Source organism: Carcharodon carcharias, chromosome 21, assembly GCF_017639515.1.
Source record: "Carcharodon carcharias isolate sCarCar2 chromosome 21, sCarCar2.pri, whole genome shotgun sequence".
In the NCBI taxonomy this organism is placed as follows: Eukaryota; Metazoa; Chordata; class Chondrichthyes; order Lamniformes; family Lamnidae; genus Carcharodon; species Carcharodon carcharias.
In genome coordinates, this window is record NC_054487.1 from 1329393 (window position 1) to 1354342 (window position 24950).

At 42.2% G+C, this 24950-nt stretch overlaps 1 pseudogene; it reads right to left on the reverse strand.

Moving 5' to 3' along the window:
* Positions 1–656: 656 nt before the first annotated feature.
* LOC121292953 lies at positions 657–24324 on the reverse strand (annotated as a pseudogene).
* Between the last annotated feature and the right edge of the window lie 626 nt (positions 24325–24950).

Here is a 24950-nt window from a genome sequence, read left to right on the forward strand (position 1 = left end):
GCTCAAGAATTTTGGATGATTCCTGTTTGAAAGTGGAGGTGTGGAGATGGAGTGTATGGCTGGATTCAAAGACGATAGCTTTGCGATTCTCGAGGAGACAACCTGTACTCACTTAATATTGACTGTCTAGACATGCAGCGGTAAAGTGAGAGGCAGTGGAGAATACAGAGAATGGGCAGTGAGGTAGCCCATTGTCAGTGGCCAAATGGGATAAAGAATTGTGATTTAGAATTATGTGGTTGAGGGGCATCATCGGGTTGAAACATGGAAGATGAGTAAATAGTCAGAAGCTAGAAGACTCTCAATTTTAGGTGTTTTTCTGGCTAGAATTGATTTATCAGAGTGAGAACATTCAAAAATCAGTTTTGGTGAATGTTGTCACTATATAGGTTGAGTGTAACTTCCTCCAATTTATTCAATCCGCCCTCTAGGTAAATACCTTATTGCGAAAGAGTAAATCACAGTAACACTGAAAGAACGCTGATGCTTTGTGTAATCTGCTTGAAAGCACACCAAGTATTTCTAAAGGTGGAGGAACAGACGCGTGTTGCACATTTTGGATATTAGAGCATATATATCTTATACATTTGCTTCAAAGCATTAATGATCACCACGAAGATATCACACACAGACAAACCATGAATAAGCAAGGCAGCCAGTTTTCATTTTGCTTTTATTGCAACCAGTTGTGCCACATACAGACAAACTAACCATGTATATCAAATAGCGTCACTAAACCCTTCATGAGTTTTTTGATAATATGGCAACTTGTATAAAATGCGAACAGTCGTTCGCTGCCCTGGAGGGTGATTGTGAGGTCAGATGATTGGGAGATTTGCTGATTCCGATGTTGAAATAATTAGGAACCTCACAGCGGTGACATTTCTACAGGAAAGGCCTGGTCAATCATGGCGGGTTATGTACATGATTTAACACTGTCAGTTAGGAGAAGCGAAACATTAACTAAAGTAGGTTTACCGTGGGATTTATTAATACTTCGGATTAAATTCCTTTCGAGGGACGGGTGGCCCACTAAACAGGAGTAAGTGGTGCCAGTGTTCCACTCGGCTGCGGTGAGTCTCAATCTGCCGGCTAAGAAACTGGAACCATTTCCCTTCTCTCTCTCCAGTTGGCTCGGATGACCTGAATCCAGAAGGGTGTCATTGGCCATCCAAGCGATGTAAATCTCAGCAGGATAAAAACCGGTGGCGAGACACACCAGCGTTGCCGTATTCTCAGTGTCGATCTCATCCTCTGATGGAGACAGAATGTAGACTTTGGGACTAATCATTGTGCCAACTGTAAAGAGAGAAATATACAAATATTTTTTAAACTGACTCTGTCTATTGTTTGGGCTTCACTATATATTTTCTGCTCTTAGAAATACCATATATTTGGAAATGTGGAATATTTCCTATCTCATACGTTTAAAGATCTTTTTCCTTGCACATGGCTCTCATTAATATTTTTTTCTTTTTATTGTTTGCATTGTGGCCCTATTTTTTCCCCATAGAGTTGGAGAAAGCACTTTAAAGAAATGCTGACACTGTTGGGCTTGGGGGATGCAGCAGTTTCAGATTTCTTACATTTTCTTTACCATAGATTTCATCAACGTGGTGACTGGTCGGACCCGGGACTGTATTTCATTGATTATACTAGAATTTAACGGTTGGCCTGCTTTTTATTTTCGTTTGGGGCCATTGGCAATTGGACCAGTCCCTTAACGAGTGTTATCTGTGCTTACCCTTTAATTTCCTCGTTGAGCGTCTCTTTGGTGTTGGTAATTCACTTCCTTCTACAAGACAGACATATTCCACCCCACTGTCCCACTCTGCCGCAGTGACCGTCAGTTTGCTCACGATGGCCAAATTGCTTCCACTCCGCTCAGGATTCTGGGTCTCAACTCCTTCCGTTCTCATTCTCCCATCCACTTGCCAGGACACGCTGACGCTTTCTAAATCACTGTAGAGGATTTCACAAGCAATGGTCGCTGTCTTTTGAACCCATATCTCTTCAAACGGAGGGTTCAATATATTGACAGAAATGTCTGACTCAGGGCAATCAGCTGGAAAGAAAAGCGAACGGTTGTTTCAAACTCTCATGTTGAAATCACGGACGACAAACACTGCAGAATGCTAGAAAATGTGAAACAGTACTTACTGAAAAGTGATTGAGTTGTTATTATCCTGTTGCTGGTTGAGATAACATGATGCTGCGCTCTCCTAGACTTATTGTTTTCATCCCTATGGCTTCCATGGATCATGTTCTGAATAATATTCACTGCAATTGTTTCCAGGCTCGCCGATTACTCTGACAGGGACTGAATATTTGATTGTATTTGCGCTGATACTGGAGGTCGAACGCTGTCTAGTGGCCTGTAGGTGCCCGATTCTTTTCCCACTCATGTAACGTAATTAAAAATTCCCTCTATTTATGACCCAATGTTTTGCCCAAAAATTAATTTCCCCAGGACTGATCAAAGGGCGGACGCGTGCCCTGAACAAAACATTATAGACGTTCTGCATGATTTGCCACCAAGTTTATTCACTCAATTGGAGAGTCGAATGTTTTAGAGAGAGTGAAATACCATCCAGTTTGGAAGGACTGCCGCTGGAACTTTGAGTTTAAGCAATTGTTTTGCAGAATGTAAAGTGAGGACATCTATAGGTTTACCATGATATACCTGACCCAGAGGTACTCAAATTTTAAATTAGTAACAATGGACAGGCCTTCTATACTATCCGTGCCCTGACAGCAATAACAGGTTTACCAACACAAATGGGGCGGGGGAGGGGGGCGGTGGGGTAGTTTTAAAAAAAATAAAATTCTGCTTCTGGTCAGGGAAATAAAAACGTAAGAAATCGGAGCAGCAGCAGGCCATTCGATCCCTGAAGGCTCGCCGGCCATTGATTACAAGGATGACCTTCGCCTCTATCTCCAGCTCCCCACCCACTGCACATATTCCTTGATTCCCTGAAAGACCAACATTTATCCAGACTGTCAAATGTGACCACTTACTTGCCTGTTGGGTTGTCTGATTTAATCAATCACTTAACAAATCTCCTCTCAACCTCCTCTTATCCAAAGAGAACAGCCCTTCTCTTTAGAATCTACCTACGTAACTGATTCCTGTAACCCTGGAATAATTCTCACAATCCCTTTCTGCAGTCTCTCGAAAGCTTTCACATTCTTGCTAACTTGTGGTGCCCAGAAATTGACACATTATAAAATACTGATTTGACCTAAACTGGAATAAAGTTTGAACATAATCTCCTTGCTTTGGAACTCTCTGTCTCTGTTTGTACGGCCCTGGTTCTCATTGTTTAACCATTATCTCCAGCTTCCCCGCGCTCATCAATGATTTGTACAGGTATAAGGCCACGTATCCCTGTACTTGCAACCCCTTCGGAATTGCAGCCTTTAGTTTATATTGTCTCTCCTCATTTGGCAGCAAAAGAAAATATTTGGAGGGAATGAGGAAATTTTATAAAATAATAATGACTGAGTGTAATAAAACGAGCCATCTCAATGAGTTTAAACAGGATAAAACGTGGCAACGAGAAGGAATTTTTCAACCAATTGACAAGAAAAGGTCCCCAAGTTTTAAAGGGGCCGATTTCAACATTGCAAAGCTCAGATCATCCTTCCAGCAAAGAAAATGGGATGTTTTAGATTACTTTCTAACGGTTTCTTGTAACTATTTGAGACAACATGAGACATTTAACTGTATCACATAAACATTATTTTCTGGTATAAGATCTAACAGGGAAGGTCACTTTGAGTATCTCTGACAAATGTCAATTGTTTATCATGCAGAGAATGTGGGCTTCGCTGGCCGGGCCAGCACTTGTTGCCCATCCATAACTGCCCTCGAGAAGATGGTGGTGAGCTGCCTTCTTGAACCACTGCAGTCTATGTTTTATAGGTACACCCACAATGCTGTTAGGAAGTGTGTTCCTGGATTTTGACCAGCGGCAGTGAAGCAAACGACAAAATATTTCCAACTCAGGATTGTGTCTTGGAAATATATTGCCTTCCCTTCATTGTCGTCTGATAAAAATCCTGAAGCTCCCTTCCTAACAGCTCTGCGGGTAAACCTACACAACGTGGACTGGAGCGGTTCACGAATGCAGCTCACCACCACCTTCTCACGGGCCACTAGGGATGGGAAGTAAGTGCTGGCCCAGCCAGCGAAGACCACATCCCGTTATGAGTGGGTCAGCAGGGACAGAGTGCATCAGCAGCCTATTTTACCGAGAATGCATCACAGCCCAGTCGACTCTTGCCATCAGCAGATGTCCAAACATGTCGACTCCGATGATGACCCCTCAGGCCGTAGGAGGAGCAAAGAAAGGGTTCCTCCTCTGTTACCGGATACGCCTGGACCACTGTACCTTCCAAGAGTCACCGGTTCAGTGTAGTTAACCCAGTGATGAAAAACAGCCTCATTGAGGGAACATTATTATGAGTCGGTTCACATTACAGTGTGTAGGTGCTCAGCAATCAGATGGAGCTCGAGCTTTAAGAGGCTGTGTCTGCGTCAGTCGAAGTATTTGCCCTGTTATTGCCACTGATCACTATTGAGTTCTATTCGTCACCTCTCGAACCTCAGCTAATGGTTGTTCCCAATGAACCCACATATGCAGAAAATATCAGCAAGTTATTATGCCCTGAATGCATCGCACCCAATTTTACCATTCATTCCAAACTGGCACATGGGTAGCTACCGTAGATTGGGAATCAAACCAATGACCATTCCTACTGCACAGACGAAGGGGCACCGAGGCCAATTATCAGGACCCAGTCACCAAAGGTCAAAATCAACGAACTCAGCAAAGTGCCTCCAGCTTCCTGGGAAATATGAAAATTCCCGGCCAATCACTGAGGCGCTGGGCAATTATTGTGCAGGGTTTTTTTGCCTTCACTTAAAAAATACTACACCGCCGGAAATGAAAACGTTGATCAGAGGAGATTAAATTGATCAAAATAAATTGTCATTTCATTAGGTTCAGTCCATGAGGACGTTACCTGCCCAGACCTGTGACCTCTAATGCATTTGTTGCAGTAGCGTTCAAGACTAGAAACATACAAAACGGCTTCGATTGTTCAACTCCCTGGTGACTGGCTGCTTCTGGTTCTGAACTCACTGCTGAAAAGCAGTCACTGTTGTAGTTTGCTAAAACAGAAATGAAACAGGGAAGTGGACCGCGCAAATTCTTAACCCCACATTGTGGAACAGAGTGTCCCTTAAGGTGTGCTTAGCACCATCTAAATAAAGCGCTCATTTCCAGAAAACTGAGAAGTTAAGTCTCAGACATTCTTATCCTTCCCCTTATCATCACTGGATTCTCAAATTGCTTGTGGAGGCGGACATATTGAGTGCTGAGCACTGTACCATCTCTGTGCTGTCTGGGAGCTCAGGCCACATTAATTGGTTCCCATACGTTTTTTAGTCCCTGCAACCTGGAGGAATGTGCTTGCTAGTGTGGTGGTTCTGCGGTGTTGCTGTCGATTTAAGCACAAACCTTGAATGTGGAAATGCAATCTGAGAAACTGTTTTTACCTTTCGTGTTGCTGATGGTCATATTTTCTGTGGATTGTGTAGGTGGGTGTGAGGCGGCACAGGTGTATCTTGCTCCTGACTTCCATTCCGCTTCAGGTAAAATGAGGAGGCTCTTTGTACTGAAGGTCTGGTCCTGTTCAAGGGCCGTGGGGAAACTGTTGATTTTCGACCTCATAGCAGCTCCGTTCTTCTGCCAGGAAATTATTATTTTGTCCGGGTAGAATCCTCTTATCAAACAAGTGAGGGTTGCAGCTTTGGTGCTTTGAATTTCTTCTGGTGATGGAGGCAAGAGCCGGAGCTTTGGCTCCACTGGCTCGACTGTAACAAAAGTTCAACCACTGTTAGTCTTAACTTCATTGCCATTGGTAAACGTATATATATATATATATATATATGTACACATATATAAGCTTACCTCGTTTTATCTTTCGTGTGCCTTTTGATACCGGAGTCGATGATAGATTGTCCTGTGCTGAACATGAGTATTCAGCCCCGCTCTCCCACTCTTCCACGCTGCTTGTCAAACGGCTGATGGTCAGGTACTGGTTACCATCTTGGGTAGCTGTTTCGATTTGAACACCTTCAGCCCTCACCTTTCCATTCACCCTCCAGGAGATCACAACCTCATTGGGAGCTGTGGACACTACTTCACACACTAGGATGGCAGTTTTATTGATCCAAATATCTTCAACTGTGGGATCTCTGAGAAGTACTGTGATATCTACAAGTGAGCAACAACAACAAATAAAATAAAATCACGAGGAGGCTTTAATGCTGACAATTCTACTTATTAACAATTATTTTTATATCAGTGACAATCGGTCGTTTGTCAGATCAGGTCTTTCAGTGGTTATTGTTGAACTTACATTTATTTCTGCTGTTTACACGGATGTTGACATGAATCATAGTTTTAACTATTTATTTAGACTGAGTGTCTGGGAGCGGGAGAGAAATAAAGAGTTACCAGGAGATGATAAACCTTAAAGCAAAGAGAAAGAGAGAGAGAGAGAGAAAGAGAGAGAGTGAGGGAGAGAGCAAGAGATAGAGAGAGCGGGAGAATTGAGATAAAAAGAATTGAGAGAGAGAGAGTGAAAGAAATGGAAGCAGAACCGCAGGTGGACAAATATCAGTCTTGGCCAGATAAAGATTGAAATATAGGAGAGAACGGGTGGGGCTTAAAGAAGCGAGACAAACCTTAAAAGGGATAAAAGGAGAGGGAGGCAGAAAGGGCCAGGTACGGTAGAATTTTCAACCGCTGCTGGCACGTTTGCAGGCAGTGTAGGAGGGGATAACAATTCCCCCGACTTGCCTTCCCGCCGCCCTCCCACCCGCAAACAAGTTGTTCACAAATTTGCTGGGGACAGTGGTCGGCACTCGCCTGAATTGAGGCTCTTAAGTGGCAATTATTGACCACTTGGATGGAACTTTCTGCCCTCTCGATTGAGGTGTTTTAAGGACGGGAGGGCACTTAATTCCTGCGGGAAGGAGGTGTGTAAACACCCCGCCTTCAGCCTCTTTGTTTGAGGGCGGAATGTTTGGCTTTAACATTCTCTCCTCTCCGCCAATTGAGGCCATTGAATGAGAATCTAGTAATCACCTAAGGATTTTGGTATGAATGGCGCTGTGGGCAGACACACGTGGTAAGCAGGACGTTTTAACCTGTAAGGAGGAAGGTCGCCTTCAAGGCTCTCAGTGCCTGGTGGAGGGACCCATGGTCATGAAAGGGGTGCTGCGCTGTGAGTCACCCCCAGCAGGCAAAACCCCTTCCACCATTCCTCAGGTGTGGCCTGGGTCGCCCCTTTTCTACATTGGATGACACGTCCCAAGGACATTACCCTCCATCACACTATCTTAGCACCAACATGCCCTTTCTACATCGGACGCCCTCCCAAAGACTTCCAAACGCAGATGCTCACTTCCTTCCACCCCAGCCTTTCCATAAGGCCTCCGTAATCATATCTGCACACACCTGGCAACATCTCCCTTGTCAGCCTTGAAACACCCGACACTTACATGACCCTGGAATCCGGGATTCAGAGGCGGTGGACTTGTTGTGTCCCCAGACCTGCCCACTGCTGCCGCTGGTGCTGCTGGGTAAATAGCGCTGCTAGCCAGTCAGATTGGCTAGCAGCTCCCTGAGGTGGAACATCCACCTGAGTTCGAGGCACAATTCCGGATCAAGCCAATTAATGCTCCTGATTCAGGGGCTGCTGCGATTGGCGGGGATGTGATCCAACCACCAACCTCCCCCGCTCTGCACCCCCACAAAAACCCAGCCCAGCCCCCACACCTCACCCCAAATCTGTGGCTGGCAGTGCTGGGGTCTCCTGATCCGGAACTTCCTGCCAGTGACAGGTTAATTCCACTGTCTCTTTCTCTGTCCTTGCTTTCTCTCTGCTCCATTCATCCATTTCATCTTACATGCACGTTTTTGTACCGATACTCATCAGCAAATAGAATCCACTCTGGCAATTGGAACGATTATCTGAATGAGGCTTTACAGTTTGACAGATTTTCTTGAAAATATATCCATTTGCTGTAACTCTCTGTTCTATTTTGCCTGCAGAAATTTGGCGAATTCAGTGAGTAGGGTGCGTCAACATTTTTTTATTGTAATATCAAAATAGGTTATAAGAACATGAGAACGAGGAGCAGGAGTTGGCAATTCAGCCCCTCGAGCCTGCCCCGCCATTCAATACGATCATGGCCGATCTCATTTTGGCCTCAGCTCCAATTTCCCCCCTCTCCTCCTAACCTTTAAAGCCATTACTAATTAAAAATCAGTCTATCTCCTCCTTAAATTTATTCAGCGTCCCGGCATCAACTGTACTCTGAGGTGGTGAATTCCACAGGTTCACGACGTTTTGAGAAAAGTAATTCCTCCTCATCTCTGATTTAACACTACCACCCGTTAGACAAAAGCTATGGTCTCGTGTTCTAGAAAGCACCAGAAAGAGAAACATCTGCTCCACGTCTACTTTGTCTATCCCCTTTAGCATCTTATATACCTCAATTAGATCTCCTGTCATCCTTCTAAACTCTAGGCCTAAAATGCTCAATCCCTCCTCTTAAGACAAGCCCCGCATCGCTGGAATCAATCGAATGAACCTCCTCTGAACCGCATCCAGTGCAGCTCTATCCTTCCTCAAGTAAGGGTGAATCTGTGCACCATACCCCAGGTGCAGTCTCACCAATGCCTTGCCTACTTGCAACAAACACTTCCCTATTTTTATATTCTATGCTTTGAGCAATAAATGCCAAAATTCCATTTGCCTTCCTTATTACCTGCTGTACCTGCATACTACCTTTCAGCGATTCATGCATGAGGACATCTAGATCCCTCTGCACTGAAGGATTCTGACGTTTCTCTCCATTTAAACAATAAGTCGCCTTTTTATTCTTTCGACCAAAATGGATAACCTCACACTTATCCACGTTAAACTCCCTCTGCCAAATTTCGGCCTATTCACCCAACCTGTCCATACCCATTTGTAAATTTATTTCTTTTTCATTGCAACTTACTTTCCCACCTATTTTGTTGTCATCTGCATATTTGGTTATGGTACCTTCTATCTCTGAATCCAAGTTATTAACATAGATGGTAAATAGTTGGGGCCCAAGGACCGAACCCCGGGGCACCCCACTAGTTACAGCTTGCTATCCAGAAAAAGACCCATTTATCCCGAATCTCTGCTTTCTGTTGGTTAGCCAATCCTCTATCCAAGTTAATGTGTTACCCCTAACACCGTGTGATCTTATTTTGTGTATTAATCTTTTGTGTGGCACCTTAAGAAAGGCCTTCAGGAAGTCCAGATATATTACATCTTCAGGATCACCATTGCCCACTTTGCTTGTCACATCTTCAAAGAAGTCAATATGCTCAATGCTCAAAGCAAGGTTATGCTCAATGTGCACATTAACCAGCGCATAACATTCATCAGAAGGCGCCATGGAAAAGACTTTTGCAAAATTCGCCCGACTGTGAGCACCATCCTGAACTTCAGGCATTGTCAGTGCAATACAGACTGCTAGAGAGCAGCAGGAGACCATTCGGCCGTTCATGACACTCACTACCTTTTTGAAAGAGCACCATCAAATGCATTGGTCAATGCTGCTGAAACTCTTCCAACAAATTTTATTGTAGTGTTTCACTGCATCTTGCTCTGTCACTGATCACACTCAGTGTTGCCTGTTCCAGGACCTTGAATCCGAAATGATAAATTATTGCAATAACAATCCCAATTAATCAGATGCTAATAAAGTAACCATGTTTGACATCTGCAAAGCGTATGAACTGGTTCCATTTCCTCACCTGACGTTGATCTAATTTCCTTATGCTTGTTACTGTTGGTTGCGGAATGGGTCACTTGGCATCTGTACACGGAACCGCTGCTCCATTCCCGAAGAGGCACTTTCAGGAGGCTCGTGGAGCTGAAGTCTCCTTTCGATGATTTAGCTGGGGGCGTAGTGGTAAAGTCAGAGCCTATGTTGTTTCCGTTCTTCTGCCAGGTCACCCTAATGCTTTCTGGCTTGTAGTCGCTGATGAGGCAAAGCAGCTGCACAAAACCCTTTGCTCTCAGCTCGGAAGTTGCAAGGTAGAAGAGACTGATTATTGGAGGAGTCGGCCCTAAAATTAGAAAAAAAACATCTTATTTATTTTCTAAAAGTACGATAAATCGTTTCCAACGTATTTCCACCAGTATTAATCCCTCGGCCAACATCTAAATCAGATATTGCAGTCACAGGCTCATTATAGGAGTTTGATATGAGCAAATTAACTGCCGGATTTCTTACAGGACAATGGTGTCTGCGCTTTAAAAATAATCTCATAGTTTGTAAGGCGCTATTTGGTGTTCTGAGGACCTGGAAGACACAATATAAATTCACGTTTTTCCTCAATTATTTATTGGAATATTTGCGCTTGGTTAATTGTCATTTCTATTATTATCGTAGCAATGCAATGGAATGTGACACCACCTGAAATCTTATCTAAAATAGAGGCCAGATTCTTAAGATAATATGAATGACTCACGGCCCTGGTCTGCACCAGGTGCAACACAAATGGCGGACAGATCAGAGATTATTATTATTATTATCTTAATAACAGTAATTGAAGCTTCACATAATACAATAAAATTTCCTGGAATTTCCATCCGTCATATCGGTGCACATATGAGAAGGTCACCGCTTTAGCGGGAGGGAACTGAACCACAACTATTGGGAGTCAATTTATGCTCTAATCAGGAAATTGCATTTCGCTTCCAAGGGCTCGGCAAAAGTCCATGACCTCGATCCAACCCGACCCTGTAATAATGGAAATTTGGCTGTGTTTCCAGAACTTAGAAAGCTGTTTATTTATTTATTTAGAGCCGATATTGGCAGGTGTGGAGTCTGCTCAGGATGGAATCCACACACCGGTGGTATGCATTTGAAATTTATTTTAATGATTTATCACCAATGCCTGTTGCAGGTAGCAATGGAAATTGGAACTTTTCTCAAGCTATTTTAAAAGAAGTACTTGTTGGTAGAAAGGGATAAGTCGGAGCAGGTATGAAAGTGATGCAGCATTATTGCTTGCATGTTATATTTTTGCTTATCAAAGCTGCCTGGGAGCAGGTATGGAGGTGGCTGCAGTGGTGTTAAATTAAATATTAATGGTCCCCTTATATCTACTGGCCAGCAGAATGAAAAACAGGATGCCACCCAACGTTCTTGCAGCTCAGCTCCATATCTGCTCCCACTCAGCCTGTTATAAGCAAAACATAAGAATGGAAATATTGTCATAAAGGAAGTCAGGTCTTGAATAGCAATTCAAATATTGCTGAAAAAAGGATCTTTTTTTGTCGAAGCTTTTCGTCTTGCACTCATCAGGATAGTTCGCAAGAAATTATTATTCTCAGGGAAACGACATATTTATATGGCATGACAAAACAGACGCACAAGACAGGAGCTCATGTATTGCGGGTAATGTATTAGCATGGATTAAGGATTGACTATCACAGGGAAGACAAAGAATCGGTATTTAATGTTTTTTTCAGGTGGGAAAACCACAAATTTCAGTCCTAGGGCCTCAATTATTTACTATCAATATTAATTACTTGGAGTCGGGGCAGAGTGTGATATATCCAAATTTGCAGACAATATAAAAATAGGTGGGAGGGCATGTTGTGATGAACGCATAAGCAATCGGCAAGGGAATATAGATGGGTTGAGTAAGTGGGAGAAACTTGCAGATAGAGCTTACTGCAGAAAAGTGTGAGGTTATGCACTATGGTAGGAAGAAGCAAAAGTCAGATTATTACTTAAATTGGGAGAGGGTCCAAAAACCTGCAGCACAGACGGATCTGGTTGTTATAGAACCAATAACAAAGAAAAGTGCAGCACAGGAACAGGACATTCGGCACTCCAAGCTTGCGCCGATCATACTGCCTGCCAAACTAAAACATTGTACAATTCCGGGGTCCATATCCCTCTATTCCCATCCTATTCGTGTATTTGGCAAGCTGCCACTTAAACAACACTATCATACTTGCTTCCACCACCTCTTCTGGCATCGAATTCCAGACACTCACTACCCTCTGGGTAAAAAGCTTGCCCCGCTCATCTCCTCTTAAGTTTTCTCCTCTCACCTTCAATCTATGTCCCCTAGTAATTGACCCTTCCACCCTGGGAAAAAAATCTTCTATCTACTCTGCCCATGTCACTCATAATTTTGTAAACTTCTATCAAGTCGCCCCTCAATCTCCGTTGCTCTAGTGAGAACAATCCGAGTTTCTCCAACCTCTCTTCATATACAATTACCTACAGACCAGGCAGCATCCTGCAAAACCTCCTCTGCACCCTCTCTAACGCCTCCATATCCTTCTAATAATGTGGTGACGAGAATTGCAAGCAATTTTCCCAGTCTGGCCTAACCAAGGTTCTATACAGCTGCAGCATGACTTCCAGGCTTTAAGACTCACTAACCCTGCTGATGAAGGCAAGCATTCCATATGCCTTCCTGACTATGTTATCCAACTGCGTTGCCACTTTCAGCGGCCTGTGGATCTGTACACCCAGGTCCCTCTGCCCGTCGATTCACTCAAAGTTTCTGACATTTACTGTATAATTCCTACCTGTATTAGACTTTCCAAAAGGCATTACCTCGCATTTGTCGGGATTAAACTCCATGTGCCGTTTCTCCGCCCAAGTCTCCAACTGATCTATATCCCATTGCTTAGTGTCGTCTGCAAACTTACTGATTAGCCCAGTAACTTTTTCCTCCAAATCATTTACATATCCTACAAACAACCAATGTCCCAGCACTGATCCCTGTGGAGATCCACCAATCACAGCTCTCCATTCAGAAAAGCACCCTTCCACTGCTACCCTCTGTCTTCTATGACCAAGGCAATTCTGCATCCATCTTGCCAATTCACATGTGATCCCGTGCGACTTTGCCTTCTGTACCAGTCTGCAATGAGGGACATTGTCAAAGGCCTTACTGAAATCTATATAGATAGAATCCACCCCCCTTCCATCGTCGATGATCTTTGTCACTTCCTCGAAAACTCGGTCAAGTTAGTGAGACCACGACCTTCCCTTCAAAAACCATGCTGCCTCTCACTAATACACCCATTTGCTTCTAAATGCTAGTGAAACCTGTCACAAAGAATCTTCTCCAATAATTTCCATACCACTCACCGGTGGAACAATATTGTGCATGAAGCACAAAAACAAAGTTATCAAAAAGGTGCAACAGGTGATTAATAAGGCAAATGGATTTTGGTCTGTATTGCTAGGGGTCTAAAGTTTAAAAATACGAAGTCTTTTTACAAATGTGGAGGGCCTTGTTGAGGCCGCACCTGGAGCACTAATATAGTTTTGGTTCCTGATGTTCAGAGAATCACTGAATCACACAATGCAGAAGGGGCCCTTCGGCCCATCGAGTCTCCACCGACACGTGAGATCTACCTACCTAATCCAATTCACCAGCACTTGTCCCATAGCCTTAAATGTTATGATGTGCCAAGTGCTCATCCAGGAATTTTTTAAAGGATGTGAGGCAACCTGCCTCCACCACCCTCCAAGTCAGCGCATTCCAGAACGTCAAAACCCTCTGGGTAAAAATGTTATTCCTCACATCCCACCTGAGCCTCCTGCCCCTCACCATGAACTTATGTCCCTTCGTGACTGACCCTTCAACTAAGGGGAACAGACGTTCGCTATCCACCCTGTATATGCACCTCATAATCTTGTGCACCTCGATCAGAACGCCCCTCAGTGTTCTCTGCTCCAACGAACACAAACCAAGTCCATACAACCTCTCTTCATAACTTCAATGTTTTACCCCAGGCATTATCCTGGTGAATCTCCTCTGCACCTCCTCCACTGCAATCATGGAGCGACCAGAACTGCACACGTTACTCCAGCTGTGGCCTCACCAAGGTTCTATACTTCTCCAAGATGTCCTCCCTAGTTTTGTAATCTATGCCTCGATTGATAAAGACAAGTGTCTTATATGCCTTTTTCACCACCCGACCAACATGCCTCTCTGCCTTCAGACATCTTGGGACACAGACGCCAAGGACCCTTTGTTCCTCAGAACTTCCTCCTGTTGTGCCTTTCATTTGAATTCTTCCTTGTCAAATTACTCCTTCCAAAGTGTATCACCTCATACTTTTCAGTGTTAAATCCCATCCACCACTCATCTGCCCATTTGACCATCCTGTATATATATTCCTGTAGCCCAAGACACTCAACCTCACTGTTAAACATCTGGCCAATCCTTGTGTCATCCGAAAACTCACTAATCCTACCCCCCACATAGTCTTATATGCCATTTATATGAATGATGAATAAAAGGGGATCCAGCACACATCCCTGTGGTATGCCAATGGACGCTGGCTTCGAGTCACTAAAGCATCCCTGTGTCATCACCCTCTGTCTCTGACAACTAAGCTAATTTTGAATCCACCTTATAAATTACCCTGTATCCCATGCGCATTTGCCCTCTGTATAAGTCTCCCATGTGGGAAATTGTCAAAGGATTTGCTGACATCCACATAAACTATATCAACAGCAGTACCCTCATCTACCCACCTAGTCCCCTTCTCAAAAAAGTCAAGCAAATTTGTTAGGCATTGCCTCCCTCTGACAAAGCCATGCTGACTATCCCTGTTCAAGCCTTGCCTCTCCAAATGTAGGTCGGTTCTCTCCTTCAGAATTTTCTCCAATAGTTTCCCTACCACTGATGTGAGACTCACTGGTCTGTAGTTTCCTGGCTTATCTCCATACCCCTTCTTCAATAGCGGAAACAAATTCGCTGTTCTCCAGTCCTCAGCACATCCCCGATGGCCATATTTGGGTCAGATACCTGCCCCACTCAGCGGTTTGGGACATAAATCATCTGGACCTGGAAGTTTGTCCACTTCTAAGCCTGCCAGCAACTCCAATATCTTGTCAGTCCCTATGTCAATTTGCTCAAAAATCTCGCAATCTCTCTCCATTAGTTCAAACGTTTCATCCTCATTCTCTTGGGTGAAGACACATGAGAAGTATTCATTCAACACATTTAAGAAAGGAAGTACTGGCATTGAAGGCAGTTCGAAAGATATTCACTGGGCTGATTCATGGAATGAAGGAATTGACTTATCAAGAATGGCTAAACAGTTTCAGCCTTTGTCCATTAGAGTTTTGAAGAATGAGGGTTATCTTATTGAAACGCACAAAATCCTGAAGGGGTTGGCAGGGTAGGCGTTGAGAAAATATTTCCACCACTGGGGAAATCTAAAACTAGGGGACATGGTTAGAGAATAAAGGGATAATCATTTGAAGCTGAGATGCAAAGGAATTTGTTCTCACAGAGGGTAGTGAATGTCTGGAATTCTTTACCCCAGAGTGCTGTGGAGGCTAGGCCACTGAAAGTACTTAAAGAGGAAATGGATGGGTTTGTGAAATATCAGGAAATTGAGACCTATGAGGAGCTGGCACAAAAGAGGAGTTGTGGCCTGGGGCAGATCAGTTCTTATTTTATTGAATGGCGGGGCAGGCTTGAGAGGCCAAATGGCCTACTCCTGCTCCTCTTTGTTTTGTTCATAAAAGATTGCTGATTGGTTGGAAAATGGCTCTGATTGTTAGAGGCGCTGCCGCGGAGGATGCACAAGCATCAAGCTTACATAGAGAGCAAATGGCTCGGGCCAGATTTAGGGGATTTACGATAAGACCAATTTTATAGTGCATGGTAATTTAAGAGTCCCAACGCGTGTATTGAGCATTGTGGGTTGACCTGCAGCAAACCCTGATTGTCGGCACTTGTTAATTTATGACTGAACTGTTGTCAGTGCTGTAGGTCCAATATTTCTTCACTTTTGCTCTGCCAAGTAGTGATTGTCAAATATTGAATGCACATTGATTCTTTCTGTATCATTTCCCATTTAAACCCTGCCCCTCAGCGATGTTATCTGAAACCACACCATTAATTTTCACCTGTATGATGACGATGCTGAATTCTACACCACCACCACCTCTATCGACTCCTCCAATGTCATGAAATTGCCAGATGGATGCCCGACATTCAGTCCTAGATTAACAGTAATTTCGCCCAACTAAATATTGGGTATGCTGAAGCCGTGATCTTCAGAACCAGCTGCACATTCCATTCCCTTGAAGCCTGTTCCACCCCCTCTGTCTGTCAATGGCTGAGGCTGTATCAGACTCTTTGATACTTTGGTGTAATTATTTGACCCCAAGACCAATTTCTGACCATGTATTTGCTCCATTGCTCCGACAGTCTATTTAAACCTCAGGAAGATCTCCCCACTCCGCTCACACATCTCCACAATCTATAATGCAGCTTCATTCATACCTTTATTCCCTTTAGATTCGGCTATTCCAATGCACTTGTAGCCAATATCCCACATTCTATCCTCAGTGAACTTTAGGTCATCCTAAACTGCTGCCCGTGTATTAATCACGCTAAGTACCTTTCACCAATCACCTTCTGCTTGCTGAATGGCATTGTGCCCCGTTCAACCAAAGCATTGATTTTTAAATTCCCATCCACCCGTGGTCTTGTACATCCCACACCCTGTAAACTCATCCAGCTATCTAACTTTCCAAAAATGTGGGCCGGCCAAATAAAGCTTCTCGGATTTTAATTGCACCCCCGCCCGCCCTTAGGACCGAAGCACTAGAATTCCCTCTCTAAACTTCACCCCTTATCCAGCGTTTTTTTTCAACCAAACATTAGCCATTCTCCTAATTATTGCCTTACGTATCTCATCGGTTTGGATTTTTAAGACTCCTCTGAAGTGCATTGGGAAGTTTCATTGCGCTGAAGATAATGTAAGTCCAAGGTTTGTTTGTTAACTGCTATCGATAACCTGTTTTACCTTTCACGTTCATGGAGCAAAGTTTTGTAACTTTACCTGGAAACATTTTCAAACAAAATTTTCTGAAATAATGGGATTCATAGTCGACAGCAAAAAAGAATTTAGGACACACTCAAATCATTCATGATATCATCAAATGGTGGAACAAGATGAAGCAGCACATCAGCTCACTCCAAATCTGTTTGTTCGCATCGGCTAATGATAACAATCCAAGTTCATCTAAGTTGCTTCATAATTTAAATCCCGTGTCACATGTACTGTTATAGCTTATTTCCTCTATGCCCTTTCTAAGATGTTAACATCATCCCTTAACTGCAGTTCACATAATTAGGCACATTATTCCAAATGGTTCTTAAGCACCATTCTTACTGTTATGACACAACGGTTGATAAAGGCTAACCTTTAAAATCCCAGATGGAAACTTTAAACAACTGTCATTATCTATGTTTTCAATTGGTGCGTTTGAGATGAAACTCTGAATTCAGAAATGAACCTCCTCAACCCTTCAGTGGTTATTATATCAAACTAAATGATACATTTATGAATATACAACAAGGCATTGAACACATAAACATTTCTACAAATTATTATCATAACTTATAACAAATTTCCAAATTAATCTCCAAGAAGGCAAAAATAGCCAATAGACTTAACCAGACGCCAGGCAAAGCAATTTCATCTTATGAATTCAAAATGAGTTTCCTTTCAAGTTGGTTCCATTGCAGGCAGCAGTAGGCTTACAGCTTTTGACCTTACATGCCTCTGGTTTCAACACACAGAACTCTTACGCATATACCGAGCCTTCCCCTTTGAATGCAGTTGTTCATTCTATCACCAGGTCTTTTGAACGCCTTTCACAATACCAATTTTGTTAGTAATATAAACATTGCTTTGTTTCTCTTGGCTTAGTGCAAGTTTTCGCTCTGCTTCTCGAATGCTGCATTCAACAAAATGCAAATGCACCCTAGCATACTGTTTACATCTCAAAATTACTATACATCAAAGCAGGCAGGCAAGCTGCCTTTAGTCCAATTAACACACACAGATTAAAACCCCTATTTAAAAAAAAACAATTACATTACATAGATTAATATTTCTTCCTGACATTATTTTAAGTTTAGCATAACCTTATTAACTTATGCTTTAAGAAACAACTGAAAATGTCTGCCACCTTCAAGATCACTGTGCATGCGGCCCCAGGTCACTCGATTCCAGTCCCCTTCTCCACCGACGAAGAACTGATTATTTAGTTTTTGTTACAATTTCTCATTCATCCATCAAAAACCTATACCACAACACTTCCTCGCATTTAACAGAACCTGCCATGCATCAACCCAGTTGACCAGTCAGACTACGTTAGCTCTTCAGTATATTTACACGTTGCGTGCCATCCGAGATCTTTGAAATTCTGCCACGTATCCGAGTCCAGGTCATTAATATGTTCCAGAAAGAAAAATAGTTCTCATACTGCACCGGACTGACAACGGGCAATTTCGTCTAATCAGAAACAATAATTCAAAACCATATCCCTAGCTTCTATCCCTTCCCAAATCTTGTATTCAGCCTGTCACCTCCATTTTAACCCCATGGATTTTAGTTTTCATGCTTAAGCAAACAATATTTGTGGGCCCATATACCCAGCGTCACCTGCACTGAGCTCAACAACCGTCTCTGCTACACCATCAAGAATTCATCCAAGATAGTTAAACATGATTTTCCTTTAACAAACTCCGTTTGCTTGTAACTATTGAACTGTAGTAGAGAGTACCAACTAATTTTCGCCGCATTATTGTCTGTACAGTTTTCCCCATTTCTAATGCTGGGCTGATTGGCTGCATTTCTCAAGTTCTCCGCTTTGTGTGCCCGGGTACAACATTTTGGAACACCCAGTCTTCCAGGACCACTCTCATATCTAAGGAGGTTTGGAAGGCTGTGGTGGTAGCTTTAATTGTTTCATCACTGGCTTCTATTGGCATTCCATCCATCCAAGTGATTTGTTTTCTTCTTTTAGCGCTGCCAACATTGTAAATAACATTTTTTTATTATATCGAATCCCTTCAGTTTCCCTAGTGCCCCCTAACTTGCTGTGACATTGACAGAATTAAGCATTTTTTTCAATGAAGGCACATTTAAACTATTTACTTTTGCCTCTGCCACGCCCTCTACCGCCATAACAATATAGGTTTCGGCCCCTATTTATCCTCACCCTTCCTTTGACAATCCTACTGCTTAGGTGCCCATAAAAAAATTACAAAACACTTTGAGTTTGCCTTTTATTTTAAATGAAAATATATTCACATACCTTGCCTCTATTATTCCTTTTGTCTCGTTCACCCTTTATGTGCTCAACTTGCTTCTTTACTTATGAAACATACATTTCCCATAAGCATTGCGATTCTGCTTCATGTTAATTTCTACGTTTAGTCATTCATGGAACTCCAGTTTGATGTTCTTCCCTTTCATTTCATGAAAATATGTCTACCTTGTACCCGAGCCATTTTCTCTTTAAAGATCTCATATTATACGTTTTTGGTTTTAACTATTAATTCACGATTTCAATTAGCCTGTGTCAGGTCCATTAGCATATCATTGAAAATGCTTCACAATTTTATATGTATTTTTTTTCTCATTTTCTAGGAGGATTTTCCATTCAGTTCTGCCTTAATGTGGTTTACAGGAATTAGCATTAAATAAAAGGCTGTTTTTATTCCTAGAGTCCTCTCTCTATATTGGATCTTTTGGGCTCTCTCACGGTGATATGAAAACAGTACATTGCTGTCGTGTCATTCGTTGCCATAAAACGTTCCTTGGCTAACCAGTAAGAATAAGAAACTAGTTACACAGTGGCACAATACAAATGGGAAGATAGGATTCGAAAATGGATGAAGAATGAGATTTACTTCGGGGAGATGAAAACAAAAACACAGGGATAAACACGGGGTTTGTCTCGACTGAAAATAAAATACTTTCATGGAGATTGAATGTTAGAAGGGCATAGTGTGGAGGAGTTCAAATATGAGAACGTTAAGTTGAAATTGGAAAAAAAAACCTAAAAAAAACTGCTAATGGTAATTGATGGCACATAGCCTAAAATAGCGATAACAGGCAAAGAGCAGATGATTTGTCGAGAAACTTCCAAATATCTTCGGACTGAAACTGTGCCAGACACATGGAGTGTTAGCAATGCAGTTTAATTATTTGAGCAGTGGTAAAGGAATACACAGGATAAGGGTGGAGCAAATAATTCTAAGTCATGTTCTGGAGTCATAAATCTGACGGAAATTACCGCTATTCATGGGCCTCAATGTGTTGGCGTGAAATGTGCAAACAAACGTTCTTCAGACATGTTGGGAAGATAACATGGGCAAAGTTGGGAAGGGTTTGTATAGGAAATTAGATAGGTAGCCGAAAAAAAGGAAAATACGGAGAAAAATAAAATGCATCACAAATTACAGTTGACGACAATGTACAAAACTGGGTAAAAATTGATACATGTCTGCAAAGATAAAAGAAGGAGGGCTGAAATGGGGTTGAGGAAGTGAACATATTAATCAGCTGCATAATTATCGTCAATGCAAATCTTAAATTTGCCAATCCTTTGCCAAGTTGAAAAAACTATATAAAATGATTTCCCTCTGATGTTGGGAATGTGAATATTATTGAAGTATATACTAAAACCATAGTTTTACCTGCTGATTTGTCAGTAAAGGCAAGGAATGATATTATGCCACAAAACCTCCTTTTCCAATTTCAGGGAACTGCGTTTAGCGTTTGATATTCCTTGTTACACTCTCCAACAAAGGGTTCAAAACATTTTTATGTCAATAAATTAATGCCTGCTTAAATGCCACGGACAGACTAAGCGGTTGGTCCTGTAACAGCTCAAGTGAAAGGTGATAGTTTTAACATGGTTTAAATTGGGGAGCATGAGTTGCAGAGAGAAGGAATTCTATGGGTGGAACAACCTGTATGACACCAGGTAATAGAAGCGATACCAGTTTACCGCCGCACATTTTATTTTTCAGCTTTCATAGAATGTTACACTTTTCAATTAATGACTGTTCCATCTCTGCAGCGATTCCCTTCAACTTCAGCAATGCTCCTATTCCAGTCTGCATCTCACCCTTCCTTTTCTGTCTTAATGGGCTAAAGGTTCATCTTTGCCGATGCGCAAACCAGGCAGAAGCGGATCGGCAGCTATTATGCACAGCGCCTGATGTAACGCCCATTGCAATCAGTGAAACATAATATCAGACGCTACTTTAAACAGGCGGCCGAGCTAAAACCGCCCGTTTTTACACTGCCACCAGAGATTTCAAGCCCGCATATCCCAAATTACTAAATTTATTCTTCAAATAAAGTAAGGCAGTGAACGGTATAACATACCAAGTGTGAGAAAAGACCACCATACTCAATGAAGCTTTGAATATAGGGGAGGGGAGCTCTTACTTTATTCCATGCTTAGAATATAATTTGAACATTGTAACCCACTGTTATTTCAAAGCTCTCTGCTGTTCATCCGAATCATACACACAGAGAGCCACTATCAGCTAAAGTACGGATCTGGGAGACTGGTTTCCATGGAAACATAATTCCCATAGAATTGCAGTCCAGGGGTGAAATTAGTTGTCGTTGGTAATACAACACCAACTGATAGCGAATCGGGAGTCAGTGTTTCACCTTATACGGTCTACTTTCCACTGAGGTTCACAGAATCACATTTCAATCTCTTTTAGGAAACTCGACTGGTTTCACTGCCGTTTTTCCTTCATGAGAAATTAAAACCATGATATTGTAGTCCACGTCAATCGAGAAGGGGAAAGCCAGAACTTGTAAAATAGGTTTCGGAATCTCTAATGCACCTTTAACGCCACTGGGACAGACCAGTGTCATGCCCAGTGAGTCACTTTCTCGGTCACTGACTTATGCCCTTAAGTCAAAAGTCTCGAATCTCCAGGTGCGAATGGACAACAGATTTTCAGGGCACATGCCGATATTAACGTAACTCTTTGTCATAGAGAACGATAAAGGTTTTAGAGGGAGTAATAAATCGTAAGCGGTGTTTTATAAAATAAAAGGATGCATCCATTACTTGCTTTCCGAAGTCATTCCTCACTGCAAATTTGCATTAATTTTTCGGATTAGAAATGTTGTCTCTCTAATTTATGAAGGAACAGATCAGCAAATTGGAACTTTGCAAATTTGGTTCCGTTTTAAGTATTTTAAAAAATCACCATCTTTCTTAATAACTGTCTTAAGTGTTATGTGACAGATAAGTTATATACCTAAAACCAATTTCACTGTTTTCTCGAACAAAATACCTTTTGAAATAACAAATTTCTAAGTCTGATCTAAGTTGACCGACAGTCAATCTAATCAGGTCCTGGAAAGGAGCTGCGAACATCACAAACCTACTTCAGCCGATTTGAAGGAGAACATTGATTATTCTTATCTGCTATGCACAACATCTTAGTGACAAAGTAGAAAGAAAGGTCACTTACCAGAGTTCACAGTCAGCACCGTGCCAGCCCCATCGTAGTCGTATTTTGTACACAGTCATTCAGCTCCCAGTCAGCCTAGCACAAAAAGTGTCAACGAAGAATAATTTGGTAATAAATATTCCAAAGCAAGACGGATCCAAGAATATTTTGCATACTTTTTATTCCTTAATAAATCTTTACTTTTTGTCAGTTTCTGTTCATGCCGATAGTTCTCATGAGCAATGTGAATTTTTGTAACATTGAAAAATACAATCCAGTGTTTCAATGTTACTGGGAATGCGGATAGATTCCAACCAAAAGTCGATCAGGAAGTGATTTCAACCTCTGTGCAGCAAGAGATCAAGTGTAAGAAAGTAGATTATTCAGCCACATTCATGAGCAGTAAAGTAAATAACTGTTGGGGAGGTTTGTGCTGTGGCCCGAGTCACTGTGTCATCGCAGCTACACATCAATTCATCCCATCACAATAAATCCATTCTCCAAAACTTTACAACAAATCCTTCAGGTATTCAAGAAATTGATTGAAAAATGTAGTAAATCGTTGCCTTTATGTTAGGATCCCTTAGATGTCTATAATTCTCACCCACTCGAAAAATCCTGGCGAATCTAAAGTGTTCCATTATGAAGATGACATTTATAAAATTTATAAAATAACCACCTAAATAGCTAGAAAAAAAGCCTTTAATATACCAGGCACTGTCTGACGAAGATAATAAATATTTAGTCATGAGATATCTTAGCCACTCAGAAAGTGATATCTGTTCACTTTGCCTTAAGAGGTGTGGGGAAGTTTGTGTATTATGCGAATCCAGGATTCATCACTGTGGTACACCAGCCACACAGTCATAGAGATCAGTGCAAAAAGGTCGCACGTGCAGTAATACAAGTCTCTCAGTTTTGATGTAAACAGCAATCTGTTTACACATCAAAATGTTGTTTTTTTCAAGCCTTTTATAACTAAACTTGTTACCCCTCCAAATCACCTAGTAACCAATAACTTTCTGCTAAACCCGTTGAGAAATGCTGACTTTGTTCTCTCTTTTAAATTAGAATCTCTGCTGGTAGTTTGTGTATTACGGGAACCGTCTTCTCGATTGCTGTGGCAGCTATAGTATGTACACAGTGGTACGGCCCAGTGCACAAATAGGTTCACTTGCGAGACTGTACATTGAACAACCACACTTCAAATCCGCATTCTCACTGCGGAGAGTTCTGATCCTGAAACTGTCACCAGTTATTTATACATCTCCACGGGTCTCAGACGGGAATCCGTGGCTGCAAATTGAAGGTTTGAGCGAAAAGAGCGAGACAATTCGTATTTTAATCACCAGAAGGTCCGAGTGTGTTCTTGTATGAGCAAAAGCTCCAACTCATTACTGTGAGCTTGAGCTTTGCAGTAAAACGTGACACTGTCTTCAACTGTCAGGTCATTGATTCGCAGGGAAAATGAGTTGCTTCCCTTGTTGACTGATTCAACGTATCGGCCGCCAATGGTTATCCGTTCCCAATCTGTTGATCCCGGGTTTTTCCGGAACCATGATGTAGAGTACAAGCTACAGCTTGTATCCTTTAGGACGCAGTTAATTGTCAGGGATTCGCCTGTCTCTTTCGTTGCCGTTCTTGGTGTTTGGTCCACATGAGCACTAAAGGTACCTGATGGAGAAAATACATTAAATGACTTGCGGGTCTGAAACAATGAAAACATTTAAAGGCAAAAGCAAATTACACAACACGGGCGCAGCCGCATTAATTTATCCAATTACTGCATATTCTCTTTAGCAAACAGCACTTACTTGGTAACCAGGTTAAAAGGAACGAAAGGCAGAAAATCTTCATTGTTTCTTCACCAGTGTGGAAAACAGAAACAGAACGAACTCTAGACCTGAACAGCAACTGTTCTGTGTAACGGAGTGTAGCAGAACACCGACCTTATAAACCACAAGAGACAGGGCGTATTTGCATAGGGCGGAGTGATAGACCATTAGCAATATGGACTGCTTAGGGTTTGTGATAGGTTAGGTTATGACTAGTATATCCACAGTAACACTGGTCGAATCTGCATCCAACTAACGTGGATAGATTGGCAGAGTTATAAAGAAGATACTGCCCTGTCACCATGTAGAGCTTGTTTCCAATCACGCTGATTGCTTTTCATATTTTTTTGTTAGTTGTAATTTTTCTTTCATGGAGTGTGGGCTTGGTTGGCAAGGCCATCATTTGTGACCAATCACTATTTGTGCTTATGAAGGTGGCTGCTTAAATCTCTGTAGTCCATCTTGTGCAGGTACGAACACACTGCTGTTAGCAACAAATTTACAGGACATTGATTCAGCCACAGTGAATGCACGGCCATATAGCTTCAAGTCAGGATGTTGTGAGGCTTGGAGGGAAACCTGTCGGTCATAGTGTTATCATGCTTTTGGTACATTTTTTTTTCTGCTAAGTGGTAGCGGTGGAATGTTTGGAAGGTGCTTTCGATGGAGGTTTGGCGAATCGCTGTAGTTCATCTTGCAT